General features: G+C 41.2%; 1 non-coding gene across 1 annotated transcript; it reads right to left on the reverse strand.

Annotated features, from left to right (window-relative positions):
• Positions 1 to 7229: 7229 nt before the first annotated feature.
• LOC115803671 (U6 spliceosomal RNA) lies at positions 7230 to 7336 on the reverse strand. The gene has a single exon (XR_004024443.2). It is a non-coding gene; the product is annotated as a U6 spliceosomal RNA (small nuclear RNA).
• Positions 7337 to 9127: the final 1791 nt, after the last annotated feature.

Consider the following 9127-nt stretch of genomic DNA (forward strand, 5'->3'; position numbering starts at 1 on the left):
GCTCAACTTGTCACTTTGACTAAGTAGCATGCCTCTTTGCATCAGAGGAGTATCCTGTCTGCCAGCCAACTGTCTCCAGAAATGCAGGTTGTACTAGGCCCTGTAGAATATGTATCAATAGATCCTTCAAATGCCCCCACTTCCTATGGCAGCCTTTGTGGCCTGTAGAGAGGGAAGGGGGGAAATTCCCACTGATGCCTGGCATACAAATGGGTCTAGTCTGGGCAGACCACCTACATGAACTGCAGTCACTATTCAGCCCAACACTGACACCATCTGGATGAAAAGAGGAATGAACTGAAGCAGCCAGTGGGCTGAACTCAGAGAGATTTGGCTGGTGATCATCACTCATGAGCCTTAGCCATTAACCCTTTGCACTGACAGTTGGGCTGTTCTAAAGGGGTTAACCCTATGGCTTAGACACTGGGAAGATGAGGTGTGGGTGATCACCAAGGTGTGAATAAGCCCTTGTGGGGTCAGGATATGTGGAAAGACATTTGGGTTTGCCTGCAAGGCCTGAGGCAGTCCCCACTCTCTTCCAACTCCCAGCTCATAAGGTGCTGACACCCCTTAGCAATCAGGAAGTTAGTGCCCTAGCCCAGGTATGAGCCTAGCAATGGACCCTTCAGTAGACACAGCAGACTGGGTGCATAGGAGGAGCGGCCACCATAGTACCTGGGTGGGATGGTGTATTGCTGAGGATGCCAGATTGCTCTTGAAATACAGTGACTTCATTAATGCAGTAACAGCATGTCCTGGGTATTCTAAACAGTGCCCAAGGCAATTGCCATAGGAATCTTGGGGCCATCCACCAGAGTTCCCAATCAATGAGAGATTGACAAATTGATTATATTGGTCCCCTCCTTTTGAGTGAGGGTTCTAAACATGGCTTGGCTTGTGTGGACCCTGCGTCTGGCCTAACCCAAGCTTTCCCCATCACCATGCAAACCAGGCTGCCACCATTAGGGGATTAGAGAAGCTGAGTACCATGAAGAGATACCCTCATCCAGTAGACAGTCATTGGGGATCATATTTCAAAGGTCACAATATACAAGACTGGGCAAAAGAACATGACATTGAATGGAGGTTCCATTTCCCTTGTAACCTATAAGCGGCAGGGTTGGTAGAAAGGAAGAATGGAAAATTAAAGCAGCAAATTAAATAACTAGCTGGTAAAACCACCTTGGCCAGGTGGACTAAAGGACTATCCCAGGCTTTAATACATTTGAATGATCAACCAGTAAGGCCTGTTGCCCCATATGTCAGACTAGGGACCCCTACACCCAACACCATAAAGATATGGAGTCTTGGGAGATGGTCATTGTCCCAGCTCTCATCATGGATCACTGTGCTGCGCTGCTGAGAACACTCAGCTCCACCACGCCTGGCAAAGGTAATCTACTGGAATTTGCAATGGGTGAGTTATACCCTTGGGTGAGCAGGAGCTACTCAATATCCACTCGGATCCCATTGTCCTGCTGCAAGCTGGACTTGTTGAAATGCACAGTGCCTAGAATGGAACATACACTACTGAAAGAGGGGAGGAAGTGAGGGTGCCTGTCTGGCGCACCCCACACCCAGTCCATCTCCGTGCCTGAAGTGCTGTTTCCCCAGCCAACATGTATGGTATGCACAACCAGGTCAGATTCCTAAAGCTGCTGCCATACTAACATCTAAGGATTGGGCCACAAGTGTAATTATTATAGAAGGGGAAGACCTTCCCATACAAGTTCCTATTAAATATCTATCTTTTTGACCTAAGACTCCCTCTGCTCCTGTGGCATCCAGTCATGGAATGGGCACCTAATGAGAATACCTTTCTACAGTGGGCCTCCTCTTAGTAAGCCTGGCAAAGGAATCCATCCAACTGTTGAGTATGTGGTCAGTTACCCCTCTCTAGCTCATCAGGATTGCCATGGAGGGTATCACCACTCTAGGAAGGGGACTGGAATGCACTAAAGCAATAAATTAAGGAATAATAAGCTAAGATTAGGACTCTCAATTCATCTGATATTACCAATACTGATCCAGAAGCCTGGCCTGTGTCACACACTATTAATAAGGCTAGGTATGGGTATTCTTTTTCTGTCGATCAAGCTACCTAGGCAGCCCATCAAACTGCTGACTAGAAGGTCCTAAAAATACCACCATCAGGGTCATGGGTGGCTACACTCATATTTGGGATGGATTCATGTGGCCTACCCTGGGTTATGGACATTTGTACACTAGTGCACCCCTATGATGGGGACAGAAAAATCACTCTAAACAGAACCAACCCAAGTGTACCAGGGATATGAGCTAGATATCACCAGAACTGTGTAGTCATTCTGTCACATGAAAGAATGGTGACTGGCTTGGCACTGACTGGTTGTGCTGGCCAGGTGTTTATTGGGTAGCCCTGAATGGGATCCAGTAGTTGTGTGGCAAAAATCTTTGGGCTGTTGCACCCTGGATTTTCCCTGGACATAGGAGACAATCTGCCCCATGGTAACAAAAGTTGCAAACCACCATCTCCTCAAGGCCAGATGGGCATGTTCTGTTTCCTACTGGAATGATCATTTGGCCACCATCTCTGTTCCCTCCGTTGGCCTAAAGGACATTAATAGCACTCATAGAAGGCCTTACTAAATTCACCCAGAAAGTCTTAAATGATAGATGACTAAGTCTGTTCTTACTGAACACTGAAGTGTCTCTAATGAGAAAATCTGTCCTTCGAAATAGGATGGGCTTGGACATTGTTACTGCCTCTCAAGGAGGCATCTGTGCCGTTATCCAAACAGAATGTTGTGTATTCATACCTGATGAGTCCACTAATACATCATCTTTATTAAATCACATGGGAACACAACTGAACGCCATGAGTGACTTGACCCCCAGCCTAGGGGGCGTAATAAATCAGTGGTTCAGATCCTGGGGTGGAAAACATTATTATTTATTTTGGGAATTATTATCTTAACCTGGTTTTTCTCTTGCATGTGCCTGTACTGTTGCTGTGGTATCTGCCTGCAGGACAACCAGATAGCTGCCAAATGAGCCACCTCCATGGTAGTAAAACCTGCTGACTGCTCAGGGCACAGTATGCTGGGGGAAGGGGGGCAGGGCTTGTAAGGCCAACAGCTGGTTGATCTTCTAGCCAGACCTGGGCAATTGGAGGCTCCTTACCCGCTCCTCTATCCCTAAAATGTATGTTCTTCACTAGGAGCTGCTTCAAGGACGCAGCCTTGAGAGAGTCTGTGTTATTGAGACCATCTGGACTGTATACAAGACTGAACCCTGTTAAGGCCTCTATATAAGCTCTTAAGATTCTGCTGGGCAGGTGCAGAGACCTACTCATCTTGCAGCTGCCTGCCTACCAATCTGGAGTGGCCGTCCTCTTTCTCCAATCTCTCCTTGCCTTTCACATACATGGGCTAGTTGTGAATTTCAACCGGAAAATCCCAGGGTTGCAAACCCCACCAGGTCAAAGTTGTACACGTCTCCCTTCACTTCCTCACCCTGATGATGTTGTAAACATAAAGAAGCACCTTGAATAGAATATTGTAAACAGCATGGCATCAGTGGCCCCTGTAGTCATGGCCTTCATATTGGAAAGCGTCTACATTTTTTTTTTAACATCTTTATTGGAGTATAATTGCTTTATAATGGTGTGTTAGTTTCTGCTTTACAACAAAATGAATCAGTTATATATATACATATGTTCCCATATCTCTCCCCTCTTGCGTCTCCCTCCCTCCCACCCTCTCTATCCCACCCCTCCAGGCGATCACAAAGCACCGAGCTGATCTCCCTGTGCTATGCGGCTGCTTCCCACTAGCTATCAACCTTACTTTGGTAGTGTATATATGTCCATGCCTCTCTCTCGCTTTGTCACAGCTTACCCTTCCCCCTCCCCATATCCTCAAGTCCGTTCTCTAGTAGGTCTGTGTCTTTATTCCTGTCTTACCCCTAGGTTCTTCATGACATTTTTTTTTCTTAAATTCCATATATATGTGTTAGCATACGGTATTTGTCTCTTTCTTTCTGACTTACTTCACTCTGTTTGACAGACTCTAGGTCTATCCACCTCATTACAAATAGCTCAATTTCATTTCTTTTATGGCTGAGTAATATTCCATTTTATATATGTGCCACATCTTCTTTATCCATTCATCCGATGATGGACACTTAGGTTGTTTCCATCTCCGGGCTGTTGTAAATAGGGCTGCAATGAACATTTTGGTACATGACTCTTTTTGAATTATGGTTTTCTCAGGGTATATGCCCAGTAGTGGGATTGCTGGGTCATATGGTAGTTCTATTTGTAGTGTTTTAAGGAACCTCCATACTGTTCTCCACAGTGGCTGTATCAATTTACATTCCCACCAGCAGTGCAAGAGGGTTCCCTTTTCTCCACACCCTCTCCAGCATTTATTGTTTCTAGATTTTTTGATGATGGCCATTGTGACTGGTGTGAGATGATATCTCATTGTAGTTTTGATTTGCATTTCTCTAATGATTAGTGATGTTGAGCATTCTTTCATGTGTTTGTTGGCAGTCTGTATATCTTCTTTGGAGAAATGTCTGTTTAGGTCTTCTGCCCATTTTTGGATTGTGTGTTTGTTTTTTTTGTTATTAAGCTGCTTTTGTTATTAAGTTGCTTCATTTGCAAATATTTTCTCCCATTCTGAGGGTTGTCTTTTGGTCTTGTTTATGGTTTCCTTTGCTGTGCAAAAGCTTTGAAGTTTCATTAGGTCCCATTTGTTTATTTTTGTTTTTATTTCCATTTCTCTAGGAGGTGGGTCAAAAAGGATCTTGCTGTGATTTATGTCATAGAGTGTCCTGCCTATGTTTTCCTCTAAGAGTTTGATAGTTTCTGGCCTTACATTTAGGTCTTCAATCCATTTTGAGCTTATTTTTGTGTATGGTGTTCTGGAGTGACCTAATCTCATACTTTTACATGTACCTGTCCAGTTTTCCCAGCACCACTATTGAAGAGGCTGTCTTTTCTCCACTGTACATTCCTGCCTCCTTTATCAAAGATAACATGACCATATGTGCGTGGGTTTATCTCTGGGCTTTCTATCCTGTTCCATTGATCTATCTTTCTGTTTTTGTGCCAGTACCATACTGTCTTGATTACTGTAGCTTTGTAGTATAGTCTGAAGTCAGGGAGCCTGATTCCTCCAGCTCCGTTTTTGTTCTCAAGATTGCTTTGGCTATTCGGGGTCTTTTGTGTTTCCATACAAATTGTGAAATTTTTTGTTCTACTTCTGTGAAAAATGCCTGTGGTAGTTTGATAGGGATTGCATTGAATCTGTAGATTGCTTTGGGTAGTAGAGTCATTTTCACAATGTTGATTCTTCCAATCCAAGAACATTTTTAGTCTTGCTTCAATAATCTTTGTCAGCGTAACAATCTCCAAGAAAACCGCTGCATCCAAGGACCATTTTGTTTGTTAATTTGTAACATGTGGGGCTGTCACAGGTGTGGATTGAGAACCCAGTCAGTCAATATCAGAAGCAACAATTGAAAATCTTCCCCGATAATTGCCAATACAGTAACTCCGTTGAAAGCGTGGGGTGAAATGCGCAGTTGCAAGGGGCCTGTGGAGCTGTGAGATTCTAAGGAGGAGCGCAGAGCTGCACACAGGGAGGGCAGTGTTGGCCAGGCTCCTGCTTCTGCTCTGGCTCCTGGTCCTGTTGTCTGGTTAGAGCCTGACTCGGAGCTACTTTTGACTTCTTTTGGATCATAACCTCTGGGGAATCTGAATTGCCTCAAACAGCAATTCCCCAAATTTCCATTTGGTATTCTCCAATGCAATGCCTGTTCACCAGGATTTAGAGGTTAAGTCATGCATGTGTTTTCAGAATTTCAGTCAGTATTTTGGTGGCATTCTTTTATTTAAGGAAAGCCTCTGCTGTAAAGGTTAGTTCCAGCATGCCTAGAGTGTTTTGGAAAAGTAAGAGGTGCACCAAGACAGTGTTGACTCCCAGTCAAGGCATGAATTGTACTGATTAATAGTGTTGCTTTTCAACCGAGAGGCCATGATGAGTTTCTCGTGGTTTGTAGCGGCTTGTGAGGTGGTGTTTATCAATAACAATGAGAGGCTGGTTTACACCTGCTTTAAGTGAGACCCCTGAAGGGTTCTTCCAGTGGGGCTGGTTACTTCACAAGAATATGCTGAAATTAGGTCCCCTGGTTTTTATATGTTCTGTGACTACCGTGGTGTTTTCCAATTTGAGAAAGTACATCGACTGCAGTCCTGCAGATGGAGGACAATCAGAGCTAGCTCCTGGCTTCTCCTGATCTATGCTGTGAGGTGGCCTTTCCTTGAGATTCATTTCCTTACTTCAATGCCGCTGCTGTTTTGTATTCTTTTCTGGCTGTAACCTTTAGATTCTTAAGCATTATCATTGCGAGTCCTGTGAGAGTTCTTCAGAGATTGAAACTTGTCTGATTGCCACCGTTAGTGAAGCCTCCAACAAGAAAAACAAAGAACAAAAATAAATAAACCAAAAAAGGCAGAAGAAACTGAGGGAGTGCAAGGAAGAGAAAAAGCAACAAAAATAAGGCAAAAAGTCTCTAACTCATATCCTCAAGAAGAAAAGGTGTTTGTTTATTCTGTCCAAAACAACAGACTTAGTGGTTATTTGAAAAAAAAAATTGTAGAAAGTTTGGAAGATAGAGGAAATTTAAAAAGCAGGAAAAAAAGGCAAAGCAATGGAAAATAGTGGAGAAAATATCCATATGTTTAAATATTTTCTAATAGAAGTTCTAGGATATCAGAGAAGATGGGGTGGGAAAATTGACAAAGAAATAATTCATGAGAGTCCCTAGAACAGAAAAAAAAATTACTCCATATTGAAAAGTTATTAACTGAGTACCAGCCCAATGGATTAAAATGTTCCCAACCAAGATATACCATTATCATGCAATTTTGTAATACCAGAAATAGGAGAAAAGTTTTCAGAGGGAAAAAAGAAAACACACCAAAACACAGGATTATGTGATTATAGTATTCTAGCAATACAGAGAAAACTCTAAAATGTTTCTGAAGAAATTTTTTAAAAGTTATTTACAAAGGATGACTTAAAATTACAAAATTAGAAAATTACAACACTTTCAAAACATGTCTATATTTGTAAGTCTTGAGCATAGGCATATGCCTCCAAAAATGTATCAAGATTCTTTTTCATGATATGAAGCAAGGTGTTATGCAGTTGATTTAACGTGTGTGTGTGTGTGTGTGTGTGTGTGTAAAATGCTTCATGAATTTGCATGTCGTCTTTGTGCAGGGGGCATGCTAACCTTCTCTGTATCATTCCAGTTTTAATATATGTGCTACTGAAGCAAATACTCATTTAGGATTTTGATGAATATAAATACTAGTAACTAAAATAATCAGAAAAACTATTTTAAGTGTTGCAAATAGGGATCACATATTACTGCAATAGGAGAGACAATAAATCTTTCTAAATCACTAACTACCCTGTGCTGGACCTAAGGACGCTAGAAAGTAAAATATTAATGTATTGACAACTATTTAAGTGGTACATGTTTAGAAAATATTAAACATTTTAATTTAAAAAAAGGTAAATTGTGGAAATTTACCATTTTGATCACTGCAACACGTGATAGTGACTGGATATCATCCCTGATAATTATGGGTTTCTATGTAACAGTGAAATGTAATCACAAAGAACAGCCATCACAGGAAGCAGAACTTGAAAAAAGGTATTTATCATTATATCACTTGATTCATTCCTATGTTATGCAGTCTTGGCACCTGTGTGCCAGAGAATTTAGCCTCTACATTTCCAAAAAATATTTTGAAAGTCACTATGAATATTCTAGTTTTTATTCCTTCTCAAAGAAAGTCATCTCTTTCCTTTTCCTCTTTTTTATATTGCATGATATGCACCTTGGTAGCAGGGAATAGAGAGGAGAAATATGTTTCTTTGCTATTAAAATAGAGACTCTCATAAACAATGTGTTTCTATGGCCATAGTGCCTGTGCATGCACCAGTATATGTGTGTTAACCTCATCAGCGTTTAATCCTTAACTGTACTATAGGAGATTACTTAGTACAGGATTTCTTTTTATAACCTCATAGAAGTGAGTTTTGGAGGAGGAATACTTTTTGTTGTGTTATTTACTGCATGCGGTGCAGCTCAGTAAATAAATTGTACACAGATATAGTTTATTGTATAAAGGAGAACTCTATCCAGAGCAAAGATGACTACACTGGCGTGCTCCGCACTAATCCCTCATGCTTTTTGTATTTGTGCCAAAGTACTTTTGGTAATATTAATTGAGAGGGAACCACATGGTATTTTAAATAGAGTCATGGGAATTTGTCCCATTATACAGCTGAGTAACTGTACAAAACATCCATCAGTAGTGACCACAACATAGAATATTGCATTGTGGCATCAACCCAAGACATTACATTTACCTAATCATTGACTTCACATTTATCTCAATCTATTTCAAGACAAGAAATGAAATGTTTGCTGCAAAATTACATTTCCAGCAATTTCTGATAAAGGAAGGAGATGAACTTTGGAGCAGTTGTTTTCTAAATGGATTTTTAAGACATGTTATATTGGGTCTTGAGTTCATTGATTTGTATTGGACCAAAAGGCACAGGTTGAAAGGGGACAACTCTCCAGTAGAAGAGAGAGTTGGAAGGAGATTGCTTGTTCCCTGAATCAGAGGCATCAAGCCAAATTTAAAAACCTGCTCACAGAGCAAATTTCTTTTGATTCCTTAAAATAAAATTTCAAAATCCTATAAGCACAGTGACATCTTATATCTTTTGGGACATTTTAAAGAGAAAAATGCATTACTTCAGTAGATAGCTCAAAGAATTGGAAATGAGATATAGGACCTTTTACCCCTGGGTTACCATATGATGAATGCCACCCAGGTTTAAAATGATCACAATTCTTTCCATTGTGTTGCACTGTGGTCATTTAAGGAGTAGTCATAAGATTTCATCAAGATAGAAACCCTTGGATTCCTGGATAGGAGGCTATCATAGATCATTTATTTTGATTTCTGAACCTGAAAAAAAACTATGCTAGTTGTTTGTGAGAATATATTGACTTATCCTAAAGCAGAATAAAAGGCAAAGCTCTCCCCAGC

The sequence above is a fragment of the Delphinapterus leucas genome, chromosome 2 (assembly GCF_059928025.1).
Source record: "Delphinapterus leucas isolate spDelLeu-1000000601 "Yukka" chromosome 2, BTC_Dleu_Yukka2, whole genome shotgun sequence".
In the NCBI taxonomy this organism is placed as follows: domain Eukaryota; kingdom Metazoa; phylum Chordata; class Mammalia; order Artiodactyla; family Monodontidae; genus Delphinapterus; species Delphinapterus leucas.